At 36.3% G+C, this 19,314-nt stretch overlaps 1 long non-coding RNA gene across 1 annotated transcript; it reads left to right on the top strand.

The window, feature by feature from the left end:
• Positions 1-1,025: 1,025 nt before the first annotated feature.
• On the top strand, positions 1,026-17,534 carry LOC102132526 (uncharacterized). The gene is made up of 3 exons (XR_001490415.3): positions 1,026-1,070; positions 3,431-3,526; positions 13,188-17,534. It is a non-coding gene; the product is annotated as an uncharacterized lncRNA (long non-coding RNA).
• The last annotated feature ends 1,780 nt before the right edge of the window (positions 17,535-19,314 follow it).

Below are 19,314 nucleotides of genomic sequence, written 5' to 3'. Positions count from 1 at the left end.
ATAATGCTTGTAAATTATATATGTTAAACATGTATACATTAAGGAAAACAAATAAATATGAATTTATATGGAAAATAAATTTATAAACATTTTTAAATTGGAGAAATTTAAAGCATTTTGATTTTAAAATTGACCAACAGTCAAATTAGCTCAGAATGTGTGATATCCAAATCAGCTTCCAAATTTCTCGTAAAAGGAGACATTATCCTTAATGGGAAAGACAGTGATAATGCAAAAGACATAGAAAATGGAAAACCAGAAAACATAAGCAATGTTAAAATGCAGAGTCTCAAATAGGTCCATAATATCAAATTACATATGAAGGACACATATCAAAAGTCAAAAAACATTTTAAAAGTAAAATTTGGGATGAAGTTATATTAGAAAAGCAGAAATGATATAGTGGCAGTTGTTTACTCTGCCTAATTTAGGAGTAAAGTTAATGCTCCATAAGAAAAGCCTGAAAACTAGAGTTGTGAGCCAAATACTGCCTATTTCCTGTTTTGTAAATAAAGTTTTATTGGACAATACATCAATAAATGATGTATTATCTATGGTAGAGTTGTGTGTTCGTGACAGAGAGCATATTGCCCGTGGCACTGAAAATATTTACTTTCTGGTCCTTCACATAGAAAGTTTGCTGATCCCCAATTTACAATATGCATGTCATTATTCTGTGGCTTATTGCTTTCCTTGTGTACAGAGGCATAGCATTAGAGATATAAATCCTCCAAGTTAATAAATCTGAAATTAATACATTACTGTCCTTTAATAAATAAATTATTATGCCACAATCAAGTTGTTTCCAATATAACCTATATTAAACTGATTTTTTAAATTATTCTACAACTAGGAATTATTTGCACTGAAAGTTGAACGTGTCAACAAGGTCATAATTTTTACGTCTCTCATTTGTCATAGTGAAATATTACAAATTATATAAACATTGTAATGCCTGCAATTTTTTGTTTACATTGCTTAGTTTCATGATAATTTTGAATTTTTAAATTTATTTCCTTTGATTTTTACAGCCTCCTTCATCTCTTCTCTTTGTAGGGAATAATTCTAGTGTAAGTATTATGCATTGATGTTACACAAAAGTTCAATAATATTGCACAAAGTAGAAAAATAATATACAAAGTCCAGGAATAAAAAGGGTCATCTTAAAATGATAAAGGGATCAATTCATCAAAAAGACATAATGACCCTAAACATGTATTTACCAAATATTTATGTGATATTAATAGAGCCACCCTTTGATTAGTGTTAGCATGGCACATCCTTTCCCATCCTTTTGCTTCTAACTTATCTATTTCTCTATATTTATATAATGGGTTTCTTCTAGGGAGTGTATCTTGCTTTAAAAAAATATAATCATATGATCTTTGCCTTTTAATTGGGATTTAGTCTATTTATATTTGGTGTGATTATTGGCATGGTTGGGTATAAATCTATTATTTTGCCATTTATTTTTCATTAGTCTCTTTTTTTGTTCCTTTTTTACCTTTTCTGCCTTCTTTTGGATTATTTTTTATGATTCCATACTATTTCTTTAGTTGGACAATTAGTAATAACTGATCATTGTGTTATTTTAGTGTCTACTTTAGTGTTTAAAGTACACATCTTTAACTTATCAATCTTCAAGTGATGGTATATAAATTAATGTGTACTATAAGACACTTAAAAATTATATTTCCGTTTCTTCCCTCCCAGCCTTTATGCAATGTAATCAAATATTTTGCTTTGATATCTGTTATAACTCATAATATACATTGTTACTCATTTTTTTACAGTAGATTATCTTTGAAGAATATTTAAATAATTTTTAAAGAAAGCTTTATATGTGCTACATAGGTATCATTCCTAAAGTTCTTCATTGGTTTCAGATATTTATGTTTGAAAAGCCTTCATTTAATCTTTGTTTTCTAAAGATATTTTCAATAGGTAAATAATTTCAGCTTGTTACTTGCTTTTTTTTTTTTTAGTGTAGTTTGCATTATTTGAATTCTGCTAAAATACTTAAATTTTTAAAAATATATATGTGTATCTCCACACCCCTGCCTACTGCCCCTGGCTGATGTTATAATGTTTTTTTCTTTATCGTCAACTTTAAGTAATTTGAATGAGATGTGACTTGCTAAAGTTTTGTGTGTTTTCTTTTTCCTGGCACTTGCTCTTGAGGTTTGTTGAGTTTCTTGAATCAGGAGATCTGTGATTTTCAGCAAATTTGAAAAAATAGTGCCCATTATTTCTTCAAATATTCTGTGTATATCCTGATTTCTTGTGTTTCAGGAACTCCAATCATATACATATATATAATTATATATATATATATATTTAATATGTTTTTTTGTTCCAGAGCTCACTGATGCTCTGTTCAATTTTTAAAAGTCTTTATCTTTTATATTTTTAAATTTCAGATGGTTTCCATTGATACATCTTCTTCCACAATGTCTAATCAGCCATGAATCCCACTCAGTGAATTTTTTAATCTCAGATATTATAGGTTTTATTGGTACAAGCTCAATGTAGGTCTTTTTATATCTTGTGTTTCTACTTAACAAGTTTTAGTTTTCCTCTGGATATTTGAATATATAGAATACAGATAGGATATTAAGGTTGGTACCAAAGTAATTTCAGTTTTTGGCATGACTTTCTTTTTCTCTTTTTTCTTTTCTTTTTTTCTTTTCTTTTTTTTTTTTTTTTTTTTTTTTTGAGATGGCGTCTAGCTCTGTCACCCAGGCTGGAGTGCAATGGCACGATCTCGGCTCACTATCACCTCTGCCTCCCAGGTTCAAGCAAATCTCCTGTCTCAGTCTCCTGAGTAGTGGGGATTACAGGCACCTGCCACCATACCCAGCTGATTTTTGTATTTTTAGTAGAGACAGAGTTTCACCATGTGGGCCAGGCTGGTCTTGACTCCTGACCTCGTGATCCGCCTGCCTCGGCCTACCAAAATGCTGGGATTACAAGCATGGGCCACCCTGCCCAGCCACCATTACTTTCAATGGCAAAAAAAACCACAATTACTTTTGCACCAACCTAACTGTTTTAATATCCCTGCCTATTATCATTTGTGTTATTCTGACTCTCTTCAAATATTAGTTTTGCTCATTTCATTTCCTCTTTCTTTCCTCCTAAGACTCAGTTGTATATGTTAGGAGTTGCTAAACTTTTTCTGTAAAATGCAAGATAGTAAGTACTTTAGTAAGTACTCAACTCTGCCAGTGTAGTGGCATAGAAAGCAGCCATAGACAATATCTATGTGAGACATGAATTATGATAAATATACCTTTTTGTCCTAATGTTTCTTTTACCGGCAGATAAGATTCTTCCTGGCATTAAATTATATTTTTCATATCATAAGATTACTATGTCACTTCTCTTTTGGTTTATATTTGCCTAATATATCTTACGTTTTTTTCTTTAGACAACTTACTGTTGAATTTAAAAAATGCATCATTAGAGTCTCCACCTTTTAACTCATATGTTTAATCAACTTTTGTAGTTAACAACGGTTATATTGGTAAGTATTTTTCATGTAAATTTCACATTTTGTTTTTCCTTTTTCCCTACCTGTGCTTTCTATTTGAGAGTGATTCGTTCGCTGCTAAAAATTTATTGATGGCATTTTTTCTCATTATGGCAGGTGTCTTTCTCCAAAGACCCATAATCATGATTATTTTCTTGTAATCAATTCTTAAACTTATATATGTAAACATACACATACACACATATATGTGTATGCATTTAAGAATTTTATATATGTTCCTGCTAACAACATAAGTAATATAATTTTCCCAAGAGGACATTTTTCTTGATGAGACAAATAACTTAATTCACTCTCATTCCTCATGTTCCCTACCTTATCAAATTGAATCATGTTGAATTTTAGTTCTGGCTATTGTAAATATACTTCTCCATTTGCTCTAAATTTTTTCCCCTTTCCTTCTCTTTCCCTCCACCCACCTCATTCTCAGTCTTTGCCAAACTATGATCAAATATGTTGCCACATAGTTGATCATTTCACTTATATCTCTTCCATCATTTTCTGGCATTGTACTTTTCTAATTTGATTTCTTCTAAAATTATATTCAACTGGGGTATTTGTTATTTTCTTTGCTTTCTATTTAGCAGTATTCAAATATTTCTGTTTTTGATAATTTAAGTTTACTTATAGTCTAAGTGTGAATTTTTTATTATCAATAATATTTGACATTCGATGATCTTTCTAAATCCAAGATCTTTAATCTTTAATTATGTGAAATATACGTAAATTTTTATGTATAATATTCCCATGTGGAACTTAATAATTCATTGTTTTTCTTTTATATGGTTAAACTTGCTAATATCTTCATAACTATATTTATTATTCTACTTATAATTCTTAATCTGTCAGTTCTAGTATTTACACTTAAGATAGTTGTCCAGTTGGTGCTTTTTCTTTTGGTAATTATAGCCTTTGCATCTAGTTATTTTGGTGAGTGAGTTCATGCTCCCCTGGTCTATCAGCTACTCTGTTTCAGCAGGATCTCTGAATAGAAAAGATGTCTGCATTTCTGAAAATGTGTTTTGGGTAAGGGCCAAAAGCCAGGCTGCAATTTATATGAATTTCGGCGAGGTTAAAAATAGAGACAAGGATAAGCCCCTAGGCAGAGAGTCAGAGTCCCAGGCACTGCAGAACCTGTGTGGATTCCAGGCTGTAACAGTCAGTCCTCCAAGAGGTTCATCTGGTCAGTAATTCATGTCTCATGTTTAATGGTAATACAGCAGTAGGGGTGGTGGTGGGGGAGGGCAGTTTCCTGAGATTATTATTTATCAGTGAATGGGTATTTGGAGGGAAAGGAGGAGGAAGGGTCAATGCCCAAGGGCAGCTGGTCAGTCTTCTCTTATTTTTAAAAATTTGTCACCCAAAGAGGGCCTTTCTGCTACCTAAATATTACTTCAGAGACACTACACAAGCGATCTAAGCTGCTGTAACAGATTTTTGGGTAAATGGGAAGGAGTAATTGTCCAAAGACTATGTAGGGGAAAGGCAAGTGCAAAATTGAAAAGGCTCTTCTCTGCTTTATCTTATCAAGGCCATCTGTGGAGTACTTCCATAGGAAAATGCGAATTCCTATACTTTCCACACCCAGCAATTACAATTTTCGATCTTCTCAAGGTCTTCTGTTGGTTGCTTTGGTTAGTTTCTCAAAGATGTTTTCCTGTAATGACAATATTATAAAGTAAACTTAAAGGTTAAGTTGAGGAAGCTGAATCTAGCACAAGTCAGTTCACAATTCTACCAGGGACTAGAACTCTCCAGTCTGTCCTTTGTTAATTTTACAGGTAGGCCAGGCGTGGTGGCTCATACCTGTAATCCCAGCACTTTGGGAGGCCGAGGCGGGTGGATCACTTGAGGTCAGGAGTTCCAGACCAGCCTGACCAGCATGATGAAACCCCATCTCTATTAAAAGTACAAAAATTAGCTGGGTGTGATGGCAGGTGCCTGTAATCCTAGCTACTCGGGAGGCTGAGGCATGAGAACTGCTTGAACCCGTGAGGCGGAGCTTGCAGTGAGCAGGGATTGAATCACTGCACTACAGCCTGGGTGACAGAGCGAAACTCCGTCTCAAAAAAAAAAAAAAAATTTACAGATAGTTTGCTTTTGTTTCATTTTCTTTCTGTAGTTCAAAAGCCCTTCTCCCAACCTGAGTCAATTTGCATAGTTTTCTGCTCAAGGGCTCTAATAAACTCACTGGTATATGCACACCCCATTATAACTTTAAAAGTGTTCTGTTCCAAAAAGTGGTCAATAAGAACTTTACCCGGTTTAAATTCTGATTTTTTTTAAGTGAAGGAAAATAGGAGAGCTTGAGATGATTTCCTGTTCCTGAATCTCTAATTTAGTATAGTGCTCTCCTACTAGTAGTTTGAACTGACAAAAGAATTGACTACACTGTGAAAGAAGTTGAATTACATCTTTGCCTCCCCCCACCTTCAATGTAGGAGCATTTTCAAAATTAGGCATCAAAATGCAAAAACATCATAAAATAAATTTGAAATGCAGAAATTACTACTTGCACGGTGTCTGTACAATTTTAATTCTAAACATTTCTAAAAACTCTTCTAAGATAGCATTTTTGTGTGTGTGAAGGGAGGTGGAATGGATAATTTGAATTACAAAAAAGACTTGATAACCCCCCACACATCAATTTACCTGTGAACAAAAAGACTCACACTGAGAAAATGGGACTTGGGACTATTTGATAAATTACTACAGACTACTTGAATATTCCATTAGCAAAATAATAGCTCATTATGGAACCTCAGAAGAATGTAGTATAATTACAATAGTACTATCCTCCCTTGGAGATTGGGAGGAATGCAAATGTTAAAAATGATAACTATTTAACCAATGCTAGAGAAAAATGCCTCAAAACAAACTCGGAGGGTATATGATTTATGGAACTTAGGGAAATTATTACAGTTTCCACCAGCTTTAATTAGTTGAATGTGTTTCTACCAAATGAAGGTTATTCACATTCTTGGACCATATAGATGTATATATGCACACCCCACATGTGAATAATGACAGAATTGCCTTAGTCTCTGTTAAAATTTTCTGTAAACTGCCCCTGGATGTATTTGAGAAGTGATGACACGGTCACATTCTCAGTACCAGGTGAGAACATTTTGAGAAGCTGTTTATTGAACAGGGGTGCTAAAGTAGAAGATTAGAAAGGGTATATGATGGAGGGAAAGAATGGAGGGTGGGAATGAAGGATGAAAGAGAAAGAAAAAATGGAATAATGAAAAGAAACCTAATGTCTAACTTATAATTATGATGACCTCTATCACAAAATAAAGTACAAAATAACAATAAAACTGCCCAAGTTTTTGAACTAATATGTATCAAGTGCCCTTCTCTTGCTACTGGACCCAAAAAATGATATATAAATGGATGAACAAAACTAATTTTTCTTTAACAATTTAGCTTTTTCAGCCATGAGATGTTGTGACATCCAATAAACTAATCAAGCCATTTAATTTTTAATCAAGCCATTTAATCTCTTAAAATTAAAAAGTTGCTTTAAGAAAATAAAAGGTATAATAATTACTAATGTCAGCCATGAGAGCACATTCAACACGTGGCTTTTATTTCTTTTCTAAAGCTGACATATCCCAAATTTAGGAAATTTGCAAAGTATTTCTAAGCAAGAATTTCACAGTGAGTGTTATGCTCAATGAGCAGGGATATTCATACCTAAACCACGTTGGTATGTTTAATGTCACTTAGTTGAAAATGAAGTTTGCAATAGCCCAAACTTCCCCATGTGAAGTATATATTTGTCTAGGTTCCCATCCTTTTGTAAAGATCACCAGAGACAAAGTCAACTTAGAGAATATTTAAGGAAAAACATTTCCATATTAAAAGCAATAATATAGAATAGTTATGCTTATCAGAATGCCTAGAATATTCTGTTCAAATGTCTTAATAGGATGAACACAGGACTTTACCCAATGTATTCACTACCAGACTGTCAAGGCTAGAACTTGGCAAATAAACACTCAATATTTGCAGAATGAATATAATAAAGAAAACATAAAACAACATGTTAAGTAAGACTGTGTATGTTTTCCCAAAATATAGCCAACTTTTAATTATTTGTTGGCAATCAGTGGCATTGATAGCCCAATATCATGATGAAATTTGGAAAGTTTATATGTTTAGAGAAAAATGCTTTAACTTTCTAAATGATGATTCTTTTGGACATAAAATATCTTTCTAGTTCTACACATAGGCAGCATTATGGGAAACAGTGACTAGGAATATAACTAAAGAAATAAGATTCCTTTGAATAACCTATAAACAGAAAACCAAATGTAACTTATTTAGCATTCGTCTATGACAATAGTATTCAGAGATTCAACAAGCAACATTCTGTAATATTTAGTAATTATTCCAAAATTTTTTCTTAACCTTGGTTGGTTCTGGGTAACAGGGAGTAAGCATTCCTCCTCTCTCGTATTGAAACCAACTAGAAACCCTGGGGAGAATGCATGGACCAGCTATTTGTGAACTGTAAATACTAGCAAGAGGATTGGAGTTCAGAATTCCAAACTCATCAAACCCAAACCAGCAGTGAAATTTTTCTTTTTTCCCCTCTGACATCCCTTGTCTTGGATTTAACACAACCAGAAACTTGGAAGTGAGTACTCCTATAGAGACAGAAAATTCCAGGAGGAGCCATAAAAGGGGACCCTATCACCCCTGAGAGAGATGTCCAGCCCCCACCCTCCCTTTCCTGTGCCAGGCCCTTGGCCAACCTTGTCCAACCTGTGGCCTATGGACTGCATACGGCCAAGGATGTCTTTGAATGTGACCCAACACAAATTTGTAAACTTTCTTAAAACATTATGGAATTTTTTTTTGGTGGGGGGGCTTTTTTCCCCCCTAGCTCATAGGCTATCATTAGTGTTAGTGTATTTTATGTGTGGCTCAGGATAATTCTACTTTTAATGTGGCCCAGGGAAGCCAAAAGATTGGACATTCTAGCCCAGGCTATCCCATGGCAGCCCTGGCAATTATAGTACGGAAACCCAGAAGAGACAAACTCACTCCAAGCAAGGAGAGCCTTTCTGCGCCCTCCCAGCAGCTGCAATTCCAAGAAGATGGGGCTAATTCCCATCACTTGTTTTCTCTCTCTGCTCCTCCTGTTGCTTGGCCCAGGTTGGAGGCACAATCTTCTGTAGACACTTTTCACCAAATTAGGGTGTTTTCAGCCATGATTCCTTCAAATATTTTCTCAGCCTCACTCTTTTTTTCCCCGCCCCTTCTGACACTCTAACAATATAAATCTTCAACCTTTTGGTATTGCTCTGCAAGTGTGTGATGTTCATTAGTTGTTTTCTTTATGCGGTTTTTCTCGGTTGTACAGATTGAATTGTATCTACTTATCAATTGTCACGTTTACTGACTCTTTCCTCTGCCATCTCCACTTTATTATTAATACCACCCTATGAAATTTTTATTTCTCACAGTGTACTTTTCAGTTCTAAAATTTCCATTTGTATCTTCTTTGTCTTCTGTTTCTTTGCTGAGATTTTTCTGTCTTTTCATTTGTTGGAAGTATGTTTCTGTCATCCTTTTTTATTGGAGAAGTGTTAAAACCACTTTAAAATTTCTATGAGATAATTCCAACATCTGTGACATCTAAGTGGGGACCCACTCGAAACTTGGGTTTCGAGTCTCTGGGTTTTTTTTTTTTTTCTTTTTTTTAGATGGAGTATTGCTTTGTAGCCCAGGCTGGAGTGCAGTGGTGTGATCTCGGTTCACTGCAACCTCCACCTCCCGGGTTCAAGCGATTCTCCTGCTTCAGCCTCCCAAGTAACTGGGACTACAGACATGCGCCACCACACCCAGCTAATTTTTGTATGTTTAGTAGAGGTGGGGTTTCACCATGTTGGCCAGGATAGAGTCTCTGGGTTTTGTTGAAATTCTACAAAGAATGTGAATATTTTTGCTTTAATAGCAAGTAACCTAATTGGGTCAGGTCATAAGTTATGACCAGGCTTCTTTGGCCAATTTGGCTTTCAAGGTCTTTGCAGTGTGATTCCAATCTGTCCTCCAAGTCCTGCATGCAGCCAGTCCAGGACTTGGGCAGTGGTCTATCCCCTAGTTCAGTTCTCAAAGTCTATGCGTTCTATTCTGGTTTACGTCCGTGCACACACAGCTCCGGGTTAGTACAGGAGTTCATGTACAACTAAAAGGAGCTGTTTTCTGAAGCTCTTACCTCTTTGAAATCTTTGTACTTTGTGGTTTCCTTAGGGTCCTTTTTTCAGTCATCTGGCCAGAAATCTAAAGCATCCTGTTTCGCTCTGCTTCACGCTGTACTTGACTGTAGCCACGTCAGAAACAAGTGCGGGCAGTGGGAACTGGATAGGGGAAGTAACACCGTTGCTCTAAGATTCTGTGATGGCTGAGGCAGCAGAAAACAGAGCAAAGAAAACAAAACAAAGCAAAAAAACAAAACAAACATGGATTTCCACACTTTCTCTGAGCATTAGGAGGTCCTTTTAGCTTTCCTTGAGCCAGAACCAGAGTGATTTTCCTGAATTTCTGTCTGTGTCAGTGATTCCTTCTGGTCCTCAGGCTATCTTGAGTTCAGGCAATGGAATTCCAGAGAGGAAAAAACTTGGTGAATTCACTGTAGTTTTTGATGGTTCTTGACTTCTGGTCTTCTGATTCAATCCATCTGCCCCTATTTGCTTTATTCTTTTCTCTTTTCTTAACTTTTAAGTTCAGGTGTACAAGTGCAGATTTGTTACAGAGGTAAACTTGTGTGACGGAGGTTTTTGTACAGATTATTTCATCACCCGGGTATTAAGGCTAGTACCCATTAGTTATTTTTCCTGATCCTCTCCCTCCTCCCATTCTCCATCCTCTGATAGGTCCCAATGCGTGTTGTTCCCCTTTATCTGTCCATTTGTTCTCATCATTTGGCTTCCATTTATAAGTGAGAACATGCAGTATTTGGTTTTCTGTTCCTGAAATAGTTTGCTAAGGATAATGACCTCCAGCTCCATCCATGTCCCTGCAAAGGACATGATCCCATTCTTTGTTATGGCTGCATAGTATTCCAGGGTGTATATGTACTGCATTTTCTTTAGTAGTTTCTCTTCATATCATATAAATCTTTCACCTGCCCCTGTTTTCTTTTCAGAGTCATCTGCTTCATCCACATTCTTTCTAGGTACATTGTTTTATAGCTACCTTCAGTGAAAGAGATGATTGAAGTGGAGTATGCTTTATCCATCTTTGCCAGAAATAAATCTTTCTTTCTTTCTTGTATCTATATCTGCATTTATATTTACCTGTATCTTTCCATTTCTCTCACTTTCTAATTTCATACATATTTATTATCTATCTATCTGTCTATCTATCTATCTAATCTATCTACCCATCCATATATCCAACTGACTTAGGTGCTAGAGTATAAATCTGTGAGTTGCTAGCTTCAGAATTAGTAAATACAAGGTATTAAAGGTTTAATGGGGAGGTTTAGGAAATTGAGTTAGTCAAATATGATGCATAAATGTTCAATTACATGTTTTTCATCCTGCTGTAGAGATAAAGATAGAGACCTATGGTGGGGTTCATTATTCTGAATGAATCTGTGTTCCGATTCTGTGTGTCCATGGACATAACAAATTGAACCATCTATTCACCACATGCTTGAATCCCATCGATCTTATCTATGCTAAGTGGCAATCATTCTAGGATGAATTTAGAACTACTGCTTTATAATGCTGTCCAGTCTGACTGCTGGAAAATTATCCTCCAAATTTGAAGCCAAGTCTATTTTTTTCCTGCAATTTTAACCCAGTTTCCATTTTTCTTCTTCTTTGGGTCTTAAAAAAGAGGGTTTTAAAAAAATCTATTTACTTTTTTTTCCCCCAAACAGGAAAGCCCTTTAAATATTTGAACACAGTTTAGCTTTCTCTACCTAAACACTCCTGGTTTTTCTGAAAGGTTTTCGTATAACAGTCTATGACCATGTTTCTCTGGGTGGTCTGCAGGCCATCTGTTGCAGAATATTCTGAGGTTCCTATTAAAAAATGCCGACCTGTAGGTTTCACCTCAGATGTACTGAATCAGACTGTCAGACTGGAGAGTCATTGCTCTCTGCTGTTGGAGTTGGGCCCCAGCTGGGCTCAGTGTCAACCCGCTCTGTTCTTCTTTTAACTGAGATTTCTCTGCCCATCAAGTGAATACCAGTGGGGAACTTACCCTTAGAATCTCAAAAGTACTGTACTTTGAAAATGTTTCCAGAAATTGGCAAGGGCATATGCCTTGGGATTCCTGTATTCTCTGATGGATAATATAATTTATAGCAAGCAATGTAGTGAGAGCCAGGATCTCTGAGAGTCTAAGATACTGAAGTTACAAGTTTAAGGGGCCATTTGTGGGTCAAAAAGACTAATTAGGGAGAAAGAGAGCTAGAGATGTGGAGTTTGGCAAAGTGATTTTTATTGTTATTGCTGCTGTTATATTCCACGGGTACTTACACACTATGTTGGTGGAGTCCATTCCTCCAAAGGTGAGAGTCAGTAAAAGTTTAGTTCGGGTCCTGATGGAAATCCTTTTGTATAAGTGTTGATCCTCAACCACAAAGAAGTGGCAACTCCCTGTGAGAAGAAATTTGCAGCCGATTTTCCTGTGAAATTCAATTGAAAGTTGAAAAACAAAATAGCAATGCTTAGGTTCTATGTCTAGAGATTCTGATTTGGGAGGCCTGGAATAAGGCCCGGATACCCATTTACTTTAAGCTTTCCAGTGATTTCCATATACATCTAGGGCTGAGAACGGCTCTCCTAAATATTTATATAGACATTCCTTTTGCTATTGATTATCAAAAGTGATGTGGACACTTCCAGGTAATTGATAACAGAATCATAAAAAACCTGATAACCATTTGGGAACAAAACTCCTCTCTTCTAGCCCATTTATTTTGAATAAAAGACTGATTTAAATTTCTAGAGAAAAGAGAGACATGTTTGCATTAATTGGGGAGAAAATATCTTTGCAACAGGGAATAAATAAAAGGAAATAAGTTGAATTCAGGGAGGAAAACTCTTTATTTTGCTTCAGAATCAGTAGCATATAATGAAAATCTGTCACTTTAAAAAATAGTAATAAAAAATAGTAAGTTTGTTTCACTAACCTATATAACATTTAGCCCCCTTCTCCTACTAGTCAGGCCCATGAGATAAAAAGAAAACTAAAAGCGGTGTTTTTGGAGCTATAAGCTAAAATGTATTCTAGAGCATTTCAAAGACAAGTAGCTATCATTCATTCTGCCCCTAGAAGCATATATGTAATTGGGACTGTGGGCCTAATTGCTTTAACTTGAAATACAACTAACATGTGTTTTTTTTTTTTTTTCACTCTCTTCATATTCATACATAGTGGTTTTTCCCTTTTCCCTCTTCTGATAACAATACACTTTAGTAAAACCACATAAGCAAAACCAAAATAAGGTCAGTAAATCTTGACCTTATTTATTCCCACCCCCCACCCCCCTACCCCCCTACCCCCCTACCCCTGCTACAAGATTCAACTTTCACAGCTGTTGTGATCTGTGGGCCAAATTAAAGCTAAGAGAAGCTTTGTAGTTTCTGAAATTTTCCCTTCTTTCCAGAAAGGAACAAGAAGTCTTGGAATGACTGAGCCACTGCCAGCCAGCAACAGATCTTGCAAACCCAGCCTCTCCTCTCATCTCTCAGGAACTCAGCTGATTGAAGAAAGCCACCTGTTCCTAGGCCACCCGACTTTCTCTGTAATCAAGAAATAATGACCGCATTTGAGAGAAGAACCTCTTTGTTGGTTCTGATAAGTGCCCTAGGAATTTGTGGGGCAACCAAACTGAGCAAACTTCAGCTGAAATGAATGCCAAGGGCAGAGCAGAGGCATGCTAATGGCCAGATTTCATTTTTCTGTTTTTAATACCATCTGCATCTCTTTTGATATTTGAGTTACTACTTCCTGTTACATAGCTATAGTTTTTTAAAAGGATTTTTCTTCCCCTTTGGAGTTTCAGCTTTTTGTTAAGAAAATCTTTTAAGGGAGGATGTTCCAGCAGTATTAGGTTGGTGCAAAAGTCATTGTGGTTTTTGCCTCTCCTTTCAATGAAAAAAACCACAACGACTTTTGCACCACCTTTAATAACAGTGACTTGTGGAAAGGGTTTGTATGAGGAGTCAGCAGCAGACTGGACACTAGGACATGACCTAGGTTTGGCCAATTAGATGTTTCAGCCTGGGAATTTTTATCTGGAGCCAGTGATGCAGAGAGGGAGAGACAGAGAGAGAGAGAGAGAGAGAGAGAGAGAGAGAGAGAGAGAGAGAGAGAGACAGAGACAGAGACAGAGACAGAGACAGAGACAGAGAGACAGATTTAAAATGTGTTTATAGCTCTCAAGGTGTCCAGTGAGGGTGCAGCACCCAGCAGCATCAGTGTTCCATGACTGCTGAAGTGACAGCTCAGCAGGGTATCTCTGCTAAAAAGCAGTTGTTGTTCTTGCTTCTTTTGCTACCAAGTTCTCATTCTTTCCATCTATTTCCTAAGTCTGATTGTCCAGCCTGCTGTAGATTCTGTGTGCCCCATTATCTTTCCAGTAAATATTTTTCTATTTAAATTAGCCGGAATCACTTTCTGCTGCCTGTGACCAAGGATCCTGTCTGATACATATGAGATGGGAAGAGTATGGTCATTAGAATGAGAAGTGATCATTTTAATTCCAAGCTTGGGAATATTCCTTGGGAAAATTTCTGCAGTTTTACAATGTATGTGGAATTATCATCTGGAGCATAAACATGAGATTGGAGATAAATATTAGAAGACTCAACTGTAGGGTACTGTAAAAAGTTGATGGGGCTTTTGAGTTGTAAGAGTAAATATACTTTTCTAGAGCTTCTTAAAATTAAATGAATGCTCATTTTTTTTTTCTAAAGTAAGGTGGACGCAATCCTCCTTTGAAGCCAAAGCTCCTGTTTGCAATCTTTCATACATAACGTGTGTTAGAGGCTCTTAACAATAACGCTTAATATGAGAATTACTGCTTTTTTTTTTTTTGTCTTATTATTGGATCGAAAGTCTTATCTTCTTCTGATTATTAGAATCTGGGTCAGGTATTCTCCACTATTGTAGGATTGAGGGAAGCAAGTAATAGCCACTCTATCTTTGGAATGTTCCGGCCCCTTTATCAATCACTTAGGCGACCTAGTTACAAAGGATTCCTCTCTGGGACACCTAGACTTTGAGGAACCCCAAAGGAAAGAAAATAAAAGCATCTAAAGCAGGCTTTTTTTGTTGTGTGAGGGCTGTAGCAAGTGAATGGGGGGAGTTTTAAGCAGTTGTCTGGTTAGACAGAGCTAGTTAAATAAGAAGAGTTGGTGAAGCCCGTGGGAGTCAAACCCTTCTCTCTATAGTTTTCCTTTGTAAAGGATAAAGCTAGGGTTGAGTGAACCCAGAAGCTTTTTCCTGTCAGGAGGGAATTAGAACAAAGATTTTCTTTAAAGACAGTGTGCTTAGTACTGTCTAGTGACAGATGAATCTCAAAAGACTCAGTTGTGATAAAGCCCCAATGTGTAGATTCTCAGTGGAAGCACAGAGTAACTTCCTAAACTTTTCTCTACTTGTCCTTTGTTCTGCTGACACCTAATTTCCTGTTTCTGGCTCTGTTCCCTCATTTTAATCCCATCTGGCCCTTTACCTGGAAGTATTCTTAGGAAAAAAAAAAACCAAGTTGTCCTCCTTCTGAAAATAAGTATAAGTACAAGTTGTCAAACAACCATCATTTCAAAATAGAGTGGCACTGTGTTGAAATGGTCAGAAGATTTGGAGTTCTTATTCAGCATTAAACTTTCTGCTTGATTGAAACTTTCTGAGTTCCTTTTTCTGAGATACTAATATTTACTTACATTACAGGAATTCTGGGGCAAATAAATTATAGGAGCTAGAAAATCATTTAAAATATCCAATGCTCCAAGAATGGTAAATGTGATGAAAACTTTTCTGTACACTTGCAAGGAACAACTCTTTTCACTTGTCTATAGTCACTCCATTGATTCCAGCTTATCCTCAGCATGGGACTACCAGGTTCCATGCAGTTCTATTGTTGCCACCTGTTTCCCTATAGATCTGAGTTATTTTGTTGACTTCTTATTATGACTTGTATTTGGTGTGAAATTTTACTCAGTGCAAATAAATTTGTATTATCTTATTCTAATATACAACTCTGGAGTATTATATATACATGATAAGCTGGATATATCTATATGAGATAATTGCTGAAAAAATGTTTGACTATGGTGGCCTGATTCTGTAAAACCAGTGAAGTTATATAGTCCCCATTTTCAGCATTTTGATACTGTGTTTCTCTCAGGATTTACATTTCTCCTTAGAGAATGTCTCTCAGATATGTAGGGAAGCAAACATTAAGAAATGTTTTGCCGGCCGGATGTGGCAGCTCATGCCCGTAATCTCAGAACTTTGGGAGGCTGAGGTGGGCGGATCACTTGAGGTCAGGAGTTCGAGACCAGCCTGGCCAACATGGCAAAACCCCATCTCTACTAAAAATTAAAAAAAAAGAAAAAAAAGCCAGGCGTGGGGGTGCGCCTGTAATCCCAGCTGCTAGGGAGGCTGAGGCAGGAGAATGGCTTGAACCTGGGAGGCATAAGTTGCAGTAAGCTGAGATCATGCCACTGAACTCCAGCCTGGGCAACAGAGCGAGACTCTGTCTTGAAAAAAAAAATGACAAAAGAAATGTTTTGCCAACACATGCCCCTGCTATCAGTGGTTGTGCAGTTGCGCATTACACAAATTTAAGGGAAACGATTCTCACAATAGTTGGTCTGTATGACTGCCAGAATGCATCCCATCTTTCTATATTTTCTCCCCTTCTTTAAGATAGTACTTATTAAAAAATACAAATGATTGTAATATCCATTAGATTACTGTATAAGCAATGCTGACTTTGTCAATTACTCATGATTTTTTTTTGGAGTTGGCTCCTATTTCCAGTTTCATTACACGGTGATTTCCTTCTATTCATGTATGCTACATAGAATAGTCCTCTCTTAACCATAGGGGATATATCTCAAGACCCCCAGTGGTTGCCTGAAACCTAGAATAAACCCTAAATACACTCTGTTTTTTCCTAAGTCAAAAACTTTCACCTTTTCACTTAAAGGGAACACTTTATGGCTTCTCTTTGGCATATCCCATTTACTAGCATCACTACTCTTGCACATTGGAGGTGATTATTTTTAAAAGTTTCAACATTTCAATAGCTTTAGGTTTGCAAGTGGCTTTTGGTTATGTGGATGAATTTTGTAGTGAAGAAGTCTGGGTTTTCAGTGCACCCATCACCTAAATACTGTACATTATATCCAATAGGTAATTTTCATCCCTCACTCTCCTCCCACCCTCTCCCTTCTGAGTCTTCCATTGTGTTCATTTAGAATCAATGCCTCCTCCCACCCCATGGAAACCAGTGATTTGTTTTCTCTCCCTGTGTTTTTGCCTTTTCCAGTATGCTATATAAATAGGATCACACATTACCAATGTATTGTGTCTAGCTTCTTTCACTTAGCATACTCTATTTCAGATTCATTCACATTATTTTGTGTATCAATAGTTCATTCATTTTTATTGCTTACTAGTATTCCATTGTGAGTATGTATCACAGCTTATCTGTTGATGTAATGAGGATATTTGGGTTGTTTTCAGTTTTTGGACGTTATGAATAAACTTAGTATAAAAGTTCAGGAAAGATTTTTTTTATGAACATACTTTTTCATTTCACTGGGGAAAATTCCTAGGATTGGGATTGTGTCATTTGTTAAGTACATGTTTAACTTCATGAGAAATTGATAAACTATTTTTCAAAATAAGCTATGCCATTTTGCATTCTCACCAGCAATGTATGAAAAATCTAGTTGTTCAATAATCTTGCCAGTACTTGGAATAGTTGTTATTTATTTATTTATTTTATTTATTTATTTATTTATTTATTTATTTATTTATTTATTATTTTAGCCATCCAATATTTGTGTAATGGTGTCTGGTAGGGGTTTTAATGGCTACTAATGTTGTATAAATAATTATACATAATTTTATTAGTTAATTTATCTATATTCTTCTCTGATTTTCTTCTTAGATTCTCTCCTGTACATGGATTTAGAAAACAGGGCAAATGTCACCTTCTCTGTAGCAGCTTTTCAGACTGCTAAGATAAACTCTTCCTCGTTGGTGTTAGAGTGGCAGTAGGAACTTGCCTTTGGTGGTCCATTTCTTATTTGACTCTACCTGCCTGCTTCTCTGTAAAAATGTTGAATTCCAGGTGAATAGGGACTCAGTTGTACTCATATTTGTATCTTGGGTTCCTATTTCAGAGCCTGGTGTTTAGCGTATGTTTAACTAAATTGTAATTAGATATATGAATTTAGATCAACTTAGTTTCCTCCCATGTCCAATAAGAGAGTTAGATCCTATATAATCACAGTGGCTCTGTCTGTGCAGGTGCTGTATGACTTTATCATTTCGTCTGGCTGCAGGGAATAAGTTCTACTAAATGTGTCAAGAGTACAGAGTAGGACAAATACCTATATGCATGGCAGCTAATGCTATGATAATTATCTATAATAATAATTACATGTATTGAGTACAGAATAGGTGGCAGGAATTGCACCAAACCAAATATTTAATACACTATTTTATTTGTTCCTCATAACAACCTTGTGAAGTAGGTATTATTAAATAATATTCTCATTTTATAAATCGGGAAATGGAATATCAAAAAGGGTTAAGTAACCTATCCAAAGTCACCCAGCTGTTAAATTGCAGAGCTGGGATATGAACTCGGATCTGTTGCTTTCTAAATCCTTTGCCATTCCCCATTGGGCAGCATAGTTCTATCCTATGCGTGCACTATTCCAAATTCATTGTGTTGCCCATCTGTTATAAAAATCATAGCTGAAAGTCCCAGGAAATAAGGGGATTTCCTGCCTTTGAATAAAACAAATAAAAAGTGTTTTATAAATAACCTCTTTAAACAGTTACTGAGGGAAACCCAGAAGTAATAGGTGGAATTTAATGAGCCATTTGGATGTCTAAGGTACTTTATCATAGTTGAAAATAGCGCACCTTCCATTGAGAAATCAAAATGCCACACACTAGATGAATGAATGAGGAGGTTGACGTTCCTGCTGACCAGAGTTCAGCAGCTGTTAGTACTAGCAGTGTGTATAAGCTGTTCCGGGGGTACGGAGGTTCTATTTCTTCCATCACTCCTGTCGCTCAGCCCAAGATCCTGTTGCTTCTCTTAATTGCATGTGCTTTATTTTGTAGTACCTGACAGTTTTTTTTTTTTTTTTTTTTAATGCTGTCTAGGAGGACTTCTTTTTTTTTTTTTAATTTATTTATTATTATTATACTTTAAGTTGTAGGGTACATGTGCATAACGTGCAGGTTTGTTACATATGTATACTTGTGCCATGTTGCTGTGCTGCACCCATCAACTCGTCATTTACATCAGGTATAACTCCCAATGCAATCCCTCCCCCCTCCCCCCTCCCCATGATAGGCCCCGGTGTGTGATGTTCCCCTTCCTGAGTCCAAGTGATCTCATTGTTCAGTTCCCACCTATGAGTGAGAACATGCGGTGTTTGGTTTTCTGTTCTTGTGATAGTTTGCTAAGAATGATGGTTTCCAGCTGCATCCATGTCCCTAAAAAGGACACAAACTCATCCTTTTTTATGGCCGCA

Source organism: Macaca fascicularis, chromosome 4, assembly GCF_037993035.2.
Source record: "Macaca fascicularis isolate 582-1 chromosome 4, T2T-MFA8v1.1".
NCBI lineage: Eukaryota > Metazoa > Chordata > Mammalia > Primates > Cercopithecidae > Macaca > Macaca fascicularis.
This window is presented reverse-complemented; position numbering and strand designations above follow the sequence as displayed.